We start from the raw sequence: 11,816 nt of genomic DNA, 5'->3' as shown, positions 1-11,816 counted from the left end.
GAAAGAAAGAAAGAAAGAAAGAAAGAAAGAAAGAAAGAAAGAAAGAAAGAAAGAAAGAAAGAAAAAGAGAAAGGGTTATCCTTCCCCCATGCAGCTGCTTCTGCACTTTGTTAAAAATCAATTGGGCCTATTAGGTGAATCAACTTCTGGGGTCTCTATTCTATGACATTGGGCTACTTATCTGCCTCTCCATATTACTGATTACTGCAGCTATGTAGGAGGCTCGATGGCACCAGAGTGACTCCTCCCCCTTTATTTTGCCTGCCACTAGATTGATTTAGTTATTCTGGGAGCTGTGACTTCCCATTTAAAATTTGGACTAAACTATGTTCACAAAAGCTATGGCTGGGATTTTTATAGAAATTGCATTAAACCTATAGGCATCTTTACTAGATTGAACTTTTTAATTTGTGAATGTGATATTGTCTCTATTTAGGTTGACTTTGATTTCTTTTATCGGTATTTTATAATTTTCAGAATGCAGAGTCTCTACATAATTTGTTAAGTTTACATGTATTTCATGGGGTGGGGGTGACTCTAAAGGTTTATGTGCTTTAAATTTTGGTTTCCATGTATTCATTATGAATATATAAAAATAGAATTTTTCTATGTTGATCTTATATCTATAGTTTTGCTGAATTCACTATTAGCTCTAAGAATTTTCTGTATTTTCCTTGGGATCGCTAGGTAGACATTTTTAATGTTATTTTATAGACAATTCTTATTTATCTACATGGTTACACCCTATCTCTCCGAAAGTTGTCAATTCATATCTTCTCTCTTTTTTCCTAATAGAATTCCCGTAGTGGACTTTTTTTTTGGAGACAGTGTCCAACTATGTAGTTCAGGGCCTGGACTGACTAGGTAGCCCAGGCTGGCCTCGGACTCACAGTGATCCTCTTGCCTCAGCCTCCTGAGTGCTGGGATTATAGGCATGCACCACCACGCCTGGCTGTGAACTTTTTTTAAAAGCCCGATTTCTGTTTTTAGTCGATCGGCACTGCTTTCTCTGTATAGTACATTAATTTTTTCTTTTTATCTGTACCATTTTTTTGCTGTCTACTTTCCTGGAGCTTATCTATTTGGTTTTGTCTTTCTTCTAGTCCCTTGAGAACTTAATTAATTTGAAAACTTTTAGGTAAATTTATTGAAGGTTATAGACCCTCTGCATATTATTTTATATAAGTTTTATAAATTGTACTATGTAGCATTTTAAGTGTTCTTTTTTTGGGGGGGTGGGTACCAGGAATCAAACTCAGAACCTTGTGCTTGCCAAGGAGGCCCTTGTACGGCCAAGCTATATCCCCAGCCCTTTAAGTGTTGTCTTGAAAAATCTGTTATCGTGTGTACTGATTATAAAGTTCCAGAGAGGGTCATTGCAATGGCTGCATATTAAACATGAACTAAATGCCACTGAACTGTATGCTTAAAAGTGGTTAATTTTTTTGTGTTTCATATATTTTACTACAAGAAAAAAATTTATAATTTTTGCTTGAATTTCCTGTTTAATCCCAAACTTTATATATGTGTATTTTAAATGTTTCAGGTGGATGATTTTGTGATTGTTTCATTTGATCGTTTCTTTTTTTAAATCCTAATTTCGGGGCTGGGGATTTAGCTCAGCGGCAAAAGCGCCTGCCTGGCAAGCGCAAGGTCGTGAGTTCAGTTCCTGGTACCAGAGAAAAACCAAAAAAACAAAAAACAAAAAAACAAAAAAAAACAAAAAAAAAATCCTAATTTCATAGGGTGTGGTTTCTGAACATGTCATATCATATAGGTTTTCTGGTTTTTTAGTGTTATTGACTGTTCTGTGGGCTAATAAATGTCTAACTATTTTTGAAAACTTCATGTATGCTTGGAGAGAATACGTACTTTCCGGTTATTGGGTAAAACATTTTAGATGAATTTTAAGACCAAGCTGCTTAGTTATTCTCAGAAAAAACCATGTCCTTATTTTCTGTCTACCTGATCTGTGGGCTTCTGGGACATGTGCTAAAAATCTCTCATTTTGATCGCAAATTTGTTTTCTCCTTACATTTCTGTCAAAGCTACATTAATAGCTATGTGAACGTCGAGGCTGATTATGGCTTCTTGGTGGCCTCTATTCGCCACTCAGAGAACATGGCCTCCTACTTCTTATTCGTGTCTTTTGACTCGAGTTTATTTTTCTAATGTTAATATTGCAACTCCCACTTGCTTTTTTTTTGGTATAAGCCTAATATATCTTTTCCCTCATTAAATTTTATTTTTAATCAAATAGTGCTCTAAGGGTTGTAATAATAATAAAATAGCACTGTGCTTCAACTCTGATTCCAGTTTCTTAGGGCAACCACTTTCAACCTTTCCCATTTCTCCTGCTATTTCCTGCTTTATTAAAAATAACATGCTTTCTTGTTATTTTTTCAATTTTCTATGTGACATATTGACTTCCTGTGGAGGCTGAAGGGTTAGCACTCTCTCTCTCTCTCTCTCTCTCTCTCTCACACACACACACACACACACAATACGGTATGCTCCCTCCATCCTTCCAGTGCAATTAAATTGCAATTTTTGCTTAAATCAATGTTTTCATTATGATAATTATGCACACATTATTCACAGCTGGTCCATGTATTGAATTACCTTCTTACTTCTTTTCTTGTACAATCTTTTGTTCTCCCTCGGGTTGATAATTACCTTTTTTTTCCTTGTCTGCTTACTTTATTTCTATTACTGTATCTCAAAACTTGTTGCAGAAATGCACATTTTCTCTCCATATATTTAAATAATTAGATGTTCAATACGTTTCTTTTCTTCCCTTTGAGACTCCCCCAAGCCCTCCCTCCGTCCCTTAGCTCTCCCCGCCAAGCTGCTTGCTCCCCAGGCCTGTGGCACACCTCTGTGCCCTGCATCCTGCATCTTCCTCTATTTGCTTTATTCCCTATTTTTAGTGGAGCACTTTCTCTAAGAAGCAGATGAGGATCCTGATTTTATGAGACTTAAAATGCGTGCAATGATGTAAAAAATCACAAATAGAAAATTAGGCATCACAGAGAAGATTTCTTCAGTGTGAGAAAAGAAACGACAATAAATTGCAACTTTTGAAAATTAGGATAATGAAAAAAAAAAGAAAATTAGGATAATGAGGACAAACCACAAAGATCTAGGAAATGAGTCTAACATTAAACTGTATGACAGGCCTTTATAATAATTTTCTCCTGAACATTTAATTGTATCTCTGGTGGCCTCAGTGTCAGTTGAGATTCAATTAAAAGTAGATCCCACTAGAAGGACATTCCTTTATGTTTGTCTATCTGTCTATCTATCTGTCTATCTATCTATCATCTATCTCATCATCCATCCATCCATCCATCCATCCATTCATCCATCCATCCACCTGTCCATCTATCCATCTATTGATCTGTGGGATTTACAGGGCTTTGACCTTGCCCCGTCCTGGAAGCTGATTAAGCCTGCTTTCTAAAGCCAGTATCTCCACCTCTGATGCCGGAGCTCGATGTCCACACGGAGGGTGGATGGAAAGGAAGATGGATAGAAAAAATGGAGGAGAGCAAGGACAAGCTGGAACCCAAGGACATGAGTTGGGGCCCAGGTGGACAGAACACAACCATCTCCATCTTTGGTGATGTGGGTGCCTTGTAGGAGATGCTGGTGCTGATCTCACAGAGGTAAATGCACACCTGGCTCAGGTGTGGCAGAAGCTGAAGGAGGATCCCAGAGGAAGGCGGAGTATTTGCATGCGGCTGCAGCTGCACACCCAGGAGCAGAGCTGCTCAGTGAGCAAGCAAATGGGCACCTCTTCCACCCTTTGCACTGCCTTCAAAAATGTCTCTTGTGGCCACCCCAAGTGGAATTATTCCAGAAAGGGGATTCTGAGAACAGCACAGCCCAGCCAAGTGGACATATGACGGAGCTATTCCGCTGCTTCTTAATGATAATGCTTTTGTAGCATTTTCCATAGAGAGAATACAAAGATAATTCTAGCTGTTCTGTAACACATTTGGTCAAAATTCATTTTTATTATTTCTAGTTGTGATTAATAAAACACTGGCTGTCACATAAATGGACTTGAAGTTTATAATACATTTGCAGTTTTGGGTCCCAAAGACATAGGAAGTCTGAAAAATTCTATTTTGTGTGATTCCATCTCAAATTGAAAAAAATTGTTCTCACAGTTAATAATTCGTCTGACCATAGAAGTTGAGATTTGAGGCCATTTTCCCTTAGGAGTTTGAAGATATGAGTCCATTGTGCAATACAGAAGATATTCCCACAGAGATGACTGACTTTGACTAATCTTCAAGGAGTTATAAACACATTCCTTGTGCAAGGCTAGTCATGGGAAGAATTTTCCTCTGACTAGGTTTTGGCTGTCTAAACCCTACCCACGTACATTGCCAAATGCCATACAACTAGTTCAAATAATGCTACTACATTTGTCCTTGCCCCTTCAAGACACAAGGTCGGTAAGTCAGGTCAACCTAGGGGAGGTGATAGGAGTATTCCCAAACTCAGGGCCTCATACATGCTTTAGCAAGCATGCTAGTGCTCAGCTACATTCTCAGGCCTTTATAAAATTTTCATTTGGAGCTGCGTGTGATGACACACACATACCTATATCCCACCTGGGAGGCTGAGGCAGGAGGATTGCAAGTTTAAACCCAGCCTGAGCAAATTAATGAGACCCTAGGTCAACAGATACTTTACCACTGCCACACACATAACTTATAATAGCTTAACTAGACCAGTGTTACAAAAGCAAAAAGCAGGGGAGAATGGTAGATAGGAGACACAAAGTAAAATGTCAGGAATCAATTCAGACATATCATTAACTACCATAAATTGCAAATCCCTTGTTATGCATTTGAAGAAAGGTATTCTGACTGGGTTTGTGAAAATCCAGATAGACACTGTTCACAAATGTTCTGTCATCTGGTGCTATAAGGCAAACTTTCCAAAACTTAGTGGTTTTAGACAAAGATGATTTGTGTATCATTTTTTGCAATCCAGTGGGTTGTCAGTCTGGGCAACTCTGCTGGTCTTTTTGGGCTAACACTCGTGGCTGTTGTCAGCTGACCCCTCAGCAGGACTGGGGAGACCTGGATGTCTTCCATATGCGTCTGGCAGTTGGTAATATGGCACTGACCAGGGTCTCAGTTCTCTTTAATGTGGTGGTAAGTTGTCCTATTGTAAACATATTTGGACTGGGTGCTGTAGCGCACACCTATAACCTCAGCTATTTAGAGGTCTGAGATAGGACCTTGAGTTTGTGGCCACCCTGGGAAACTTAGCAATAACTTGTCTCAAAAATTTTTTTGATTGATTGAAGTACTGGGGACTGAACCCAGGCCCTTCACACTGAGCTACATCCCCAGTCCTCTTTAAATTTTTTATTTTGAGACAGGGTCTCATTAAGATATAGAGGAAAGCAATCAAAATCGCTGCAGGAAGGGAGCCCTCTGGGCCTGTGTGTGTGTGGATGTGTGAATGGATGGTTCTGGGGAAATTGTCATGGAATGCCACTTATAAGTGGAGCCTGGGACTTCCCAGCCACCCATTTGACATTTGTCAAAGCATCACCTCCTGCAGCTGACCGCTTTTGCTTGTTTCTCACCCTCTATTTTGTCTCAGTCAAACTTTGGCAGGCTTCTCTGTCCAAGACCCCTGCGCTCTGCTTTCTGCATGGCTGAGTAGACACACACAAAAATGTGGGACGTGACCCCTTATCAGCTCCTCCTGGGAACTGAACTGCCTGACCATGGCCAGACACTTCCTGTTAGACGTTTCTGGTCTCCTCCTCCTGCCAGCTCAGCTCCTTTCTAAAGGTCTGCTTGCTTCTACTCCCTCCTCCTTTACCCTAGAAAAGAGAACCCCTTTTCTGTTTGATTTTGACATGCTTGTGGATTTCTGAGAAAGGTCGTTTCCCCACATTGTGATGATGTTTCTAGCTGAAGTCTCTTCTTATTAAAGTATGGATTAGTTTTATATGTGACAAACGATATGCAGTCACTATTTTCTTGCTCAGAATGAAGGCTTGGAGAACACCAGAAACACGAGGGTCTACTCTTGGGAATCAGGAACGCTGCACTCTCTCGTCTTTCTTCCAAGACTGGGCTTGTGGTATACTAGGTGCTCAATTTGTGTTTTATGAATGAATGAATGGTTACTAAGCTCAAGAGACAGAGAAGGAAGTTGGAAAATGCCTAGTTTCTCCTTGTGCTTAGTTGCAGCCCCCAGGAACTCTTCAAACACAGCCCGCTGCTGTGGAATTGAATGCAGACACAGGGAGGGCAGAGAGGATTGAGTTTTCTGAGGGAATCGTGCCTGCAGGAGTTGTTGATTGGGTGATAGTAATCGAGTTCACATGCTCAAATGTGACACCGTTTGGTTTTGTTTCTTTGTTTGTTTGTTTGGTACCAGGAATTGAACTCAGGACCTTGTGCTTGCCAGGCAGGCGCTTGTGCCACTGAGCTGTATCCCTGGCCCTCAAATGTGACACTGTTACATGAAGCTAAAATAACTGATTGGAAATGCAAATAGTATTGCCAGCTTCTTGCGATTCCTGCCAGGGCCTGTCACTCCCTCTCCAAGTTCTCCATCTTCCACCTTCTCCCTCTCGCAACCCTCTCCACCTTCTCTGCTTCCTGCAACCTGATGTGCCCACATATCTCAGCCACCACCGGGCCACCACTCTGTCACTGAGGCAAAGGAGTCGTCTGTAAGTCTTAGCTGCTCCTGACAAAGCTGAGTCAACTGAACTCTGTTCACTCTTCTAATGGAATCTGCAGCTAGGGCTTCTCCCCACCTGCTAGCTGGCTTTGCTGGTCTTGTTTATTTTTTTCTCACTCTTGACAGTCTCTGATTTTTTTTCTGGATCCATATCTGTCCTCTGACAGGCCCAGCACCTCTGCCAGTGTCCCAGTGTCTGTAACACTGAGAGGCAGAGAGAAATGACATCACCCTACAGAACCAGCCTCCCAGGGTGGCAAAAATCAGATTTGGCAAAAGCAGTGTGGACACATGCAAATGTCCTCAGTCCCCGAATATCCCCAACCCCTGGTTTTCCCCATCTGGTAATTGATTCTCCATGGAAAAATTTTGCAAACATTTGTGCATCTTGAAGCATTTTTATGGTCTGGTTTTCTTGAATGTGATAGCTTTTCTTTTTTCCCCTTACTTAGGAAATCATTTAAATCCATTTTTAATGGATTATTTCTTCTGCCTGTAATAGAACAAGCTAGGACAGATGTAATTATCCAACAATAAAAAGCATTTCTCCTCTGCCTTGGGTGCCCTCTGGGGGCTCAGGCTCCAGCTAAGTGTTACTGATGTCCTCCTACTGTCACTAACCTGTGGCTTGGTGACCCACCTCTGTCTTTTCCAGGGATCTTCTCCCCAAAAGTGACCTGTGCCCGGACCTTCCTAGACTGGCAAAGTCTTGCTTGGGGTGCAGTGCAGGCTTGGAAGGAACAGAGTTTTATACACAGATAGCTGATGACAAATGTGTGTCCAGCTTGTGTCCCCCATAGTCCCTCTTCTAGGAAGGAGACTGGATTCTAGGTGCTGCATCTGCCCACCTCACCCATCCCCCACCGCTTTCCCAGTGCAGAGCTCAGGCCACTCACAGAGCCCCGCGCTCTGTCACATGTAAAGCCCAGGCGCAGAACAGTGATTACAGTGTCACCTCCCACCTTGCCATCTGCATGGTTGAATAGCTGTGCATCAGCCTAGAAAAGTCACCCTGAAAACCAGCTCTAGTTTGGGGAGATGACACACTCTTCTGCTGTCCTGGCAGTGAGGGAAATGTGTCCTGGGCTGTGCGCCAGAGCCCTATGTGGGTGGGAGAGACGTACACCAATGTGGACACTAGATCTCAGAGGTCTAGGATGAGACACAAGTCCTTCTAAACCAGTCCGTTGGGCAGCCAATCACTTTTCTTTATCTTTCAGGAAGATGCTAATGCCCAGCTGAAAAGAGCAGCCACAGAATAGGCCTGGGAATATCACACTTATTATTATGCTGGTTCCTTCATGCTCTATGGCTCTGAGGAAAGTTGCATTTCCTGACTTAGAGGCTGTAACTCAAAGATCCTTCCAGGGAAGAAAGAGGAAGCTTTGATAGCAGATGGCTGCACACTTTACAGTATAGAGCTGACTGTGAGCTATTCCGGCAGGCACACGTTCTGCAGTTCACCAAGCAATGTGTTGAATTAGGGCAACAGAACATGTCCTCCCAAGCACTTAGGTATTTTGACTTGGAAAAATGGAGTTTCAAGTTGTTTCCCTGGTTTTTGCAGATTGTCGTGAAATCACAGGATACTAAAACAAAAGACTGCTGACATCTTGCCAAACTCAAGCTAGACTTTGCTCTTCTCTCTGCATTTCTGGCAAATGGTGCAAATGTAAACTTTGGAAAATTCCATTCAGTTGATAAACTTCTTACCAAAGAAAAATGTAACATTTTTGCGGCTTTTACATACCATTGCAAAAAAGAGGTGTGAAGTGCTCCCTCGTGATACTGACACTTTTGTAATGCATCTGTGGTCTCTTCTCCCTGTCCTCCAGCGTGCAGAACACTTTATGACATTTTTGATTTATGGAAGTGGGAGGAGATAGCCTTCTCAGACATATGCCTACACGATGTCATGTGGAAAAGATGCTAAAATGCTGGCCTACCATAAAATCACATTTTTTAAATGTGGAATAAGAGAAATGTGCTTTCTCATTTGGAAATACATGGAGGAGGAGAACGGAGAGAAAAACTTATTATGAAATAGAAATGTATATACTATTATGCTGGGCAAGGTAGTGCTACTTGAGAGGATGAGGCAGGATGATCGCAAGTTCAAGACCAGTCTGGGCTACACAGTAAGGGTCTGTCTCACAGTTAACAGGATTGGGAATGTAGCCCCATTCTAGGTGCTTGTCCTAGCACTCGTGAAATTGCCTTGGGCTCAAACCCCTGTACTATGCTCCCACCCACTCCAAAAAAATTGTGTGCTGTTTCTTCAAAACTGCTTCATGAGCTTTGAAAAGGCCAGAGAAGAGGATGAACTAAGTGCTCCTAGCTCTTTTCATTTAGATGTGGGTTGTGACTAGAAAACTCTTCCAATGGAGGGAAAAAAAAAAATGACTCATTTCTTGGAAATAAGACTTCTTTGGAATTAAAAAATATTATCACCAGAAAAATATATCCTAGTTAAAAGAGGACCTTCTCAATTTCTTTACTAAAATTGTACCTTCCTTAGGATCCAATTTCAATTTCACAAGTTCAAATTACCTCTGTGCTTTGCATCCGTTTTCCCAAGCAAAGAACCTTGCCTTAGGTGATATCGCTGTCCTCTGAAGTGTTTTTTTTGCAGGGGTGGGCAGTTTAGATGTGTGGACAGTTGGGTGATGGATGTGTGTAGAACAAGGCTAGTACACAACAAGCACTTAGCTCAAAGAGGAAGGACAGTTATGGAGAAGCAGAAATTAATTCCTACAAGTCTAAAATCTTGCTGCTGGTAGTAAGGAAACCCTAAATAGTCCATGCCCAGACTTGTCTCTCGGAAGACATTGATGGGACACAGGAGTCAGAGGACTGTGTGTCTGAGGACAGAGCTGGGGGTCACAGGATGAATTTTATATTTGTTTGTCTTTGGCTTTCCCACTGCGTGAAAGAAAAGACAGATGTTCTCAACGCCACAGGCCATTAAAGAAGTATTCTTAGAACGGGAAGCTGTAAGAGTAGAAATCTCCTGGGACAGAAGGAAACACGCTATTTTTTTTTTTTATTATTAAGTCTGTGTAATAGTTATTTAAGCAATCCTGTTGTATTTATGTTTTCCATCTCAGAAACATAGACACACATTTTAGCTACAAACTCTTCTATATCTTAAGAATACATAATAGTCTATAGAATTTAAGTATTGAGTATGGAGATGTTTAAAAGTTAAAATAAATTGCCACTGTAGAGGATAGAAACTATCACAATACTATTATACTTTTCTCACACATATTATTTAGTTAGTTCTATCACATGTCCTATTACTGTTTTGTTTAAGTGATAGCATTCATATAACAGAAAATAATACAGAATATATGATTTCAAAACAGCACTCATTTTTCATGTTTCCAGTGCTACTGTAAAAGTAGCAGCCCCTACCCATACAGTTATTTATTACTTACTCTGTTGGTGTGGCATTGTCCTGGGTTGTCATTCTTAAAATTGGTGACCCTACTTGTCACTCAGCAGTGTGCTTCTCAGAATGTGTGGCAGTAGTTCAATTCTTTTTGTTGCTGAGCAGTCCCCAGCACATGGTGGCAGCGCTGGGGTCTTTGTTTGGTGGGACTGTTTACAACTGGTGGACCCCTCTGCTGTTTCCGGCATGGGGCAATGAAGCATGTGCTGGTATTAACCCATGCCTGTGGGTTTTTATGGGTGCATACATTTTCCTTTTTTTTTTTTTTTTTTTTTTTTTTCCTTTTTTTGTTTTTTTGAGGTAGGGTCTCACTATGCAGATCAGGTTGGGCTTGAACTCACTTTGTAGCCCAGGCTGTCCTCAAACTCACAGCAATACTCCTGCCTCAGCTTCCTGAGTGCTGGGATTACAGGCATGCATGCGCCACCACACCTGCCTTATGTTTTCCCTTTCTGGAGTAACTACCTGAGAGTAGAACTCATGGATTGTGCAGCAGGTGCGTTGCGTTGTAAGAACCTCCTCCTTTATTTCCCAAAGTGGCCGAACCATTCTGCCCTCCCGCATGGATGCGTGAGCTGCTCTGCATGCTAGCTGGCAATCGATCCTTTCAGAATTTAATTTTTTCCTCATCTCCAACCTTTCTGCTATTGTTTTATTTCTGAAGCTCCCAGCAGCCATTCAGATAGGTGTTTGCAGCTGCCTCGGATGAGGCAGAAAGGAAACATAAAAGAAGGGAATTCTTCCCATGAAACCAAAAACTGGGAACAGGTGTGGAAAGGGCCTGGGGAATGTGTGTGACTTTGAGCATATTCTTGGTTAAGGGTGAGAGTTGGCCGGGCAGGGGGAGGGAGTGAGTGAGTGAGTGAATGAGTGAGTGAGTGAGTGACTGAGTGAGTGACTGAGTGTGTGTGTGTGTGTGTGTGTGTGTGTGTGTGTTGCCAGACCCTCCCCTTTCCTCAGGACTCACAGCGGAGACCTGCTGTCCTGCTGTTGTGTTTCAAAAAGAAAGAGCAGTGGAGCAGGCCCGGAAGTTCATCCTCGGAGACTGGTGCCTGTGTCCCTGGCTGTCACTGACCCGGCTGGCGCACGGCCCCCGGACCCAGTTCCCCTAATAGGAGCCCATGACGCCGTGAGGAATGGATGAAATGCGGAAGGGCTGAGTCCAGTCTGCTTGAGTCCCCTCTGTCACACTCAGCAGCTGCAACTGCTGCCTCCCTGTCTGAGAAAGCCCCCTCGGCCCGGCCACCTCATGTCCCTCTGCCGTCGGCATTTCCCTCCCCTCCTCACAGCCTCCCTCCAGCCCCCTTCTGTCCCCCACTTTCTATCTATTCACCTGCACCAGACGCCACCCCATCCCTATCACATCCAAGCGTTGGTCCGCACTCCCTGACACCCACAAGAGAGAGGCAGCTAGGCAGCCTGGCCCCGTCTTCCCGCATTGCCCGTGCCACTGGCCCTCCGGAAAGTGTGGGGTTTTGTGTCTTTGGCCTTGCTTTTTCCTGCTGAAGCCAACCCCATCCCATCTCCCTCACTAGAATGGGAGAACTGAACGGCAAAACATGAGAATCAGAAGACATGGATTTGAAATCTGTTTCTTAACCAAGGGGCAATGACAAATGCCTTGACCTGGAAT

Source organism: Chinchilla lanigera, unplaced genomic scaffold (genome assembly GCF_000276665.1).
Source record: "Chinchilla lanigera isolate Chin_1 unplaced genomic scaffold, ChiLan1.0 scaffold00049, whole genome shotgun sequence".
NCBI classification, from domain to species: Eukaryota; Metazoa; Chordata; class Mammalia; order Rodentia; family Chinchillidae; genus Chinchilla; species Chinchilla lanigera.
The sequence above is the reverse complement of the archived record's forward strand: the minus strand, read 5'-3'. Positions refer to the sequence as shown.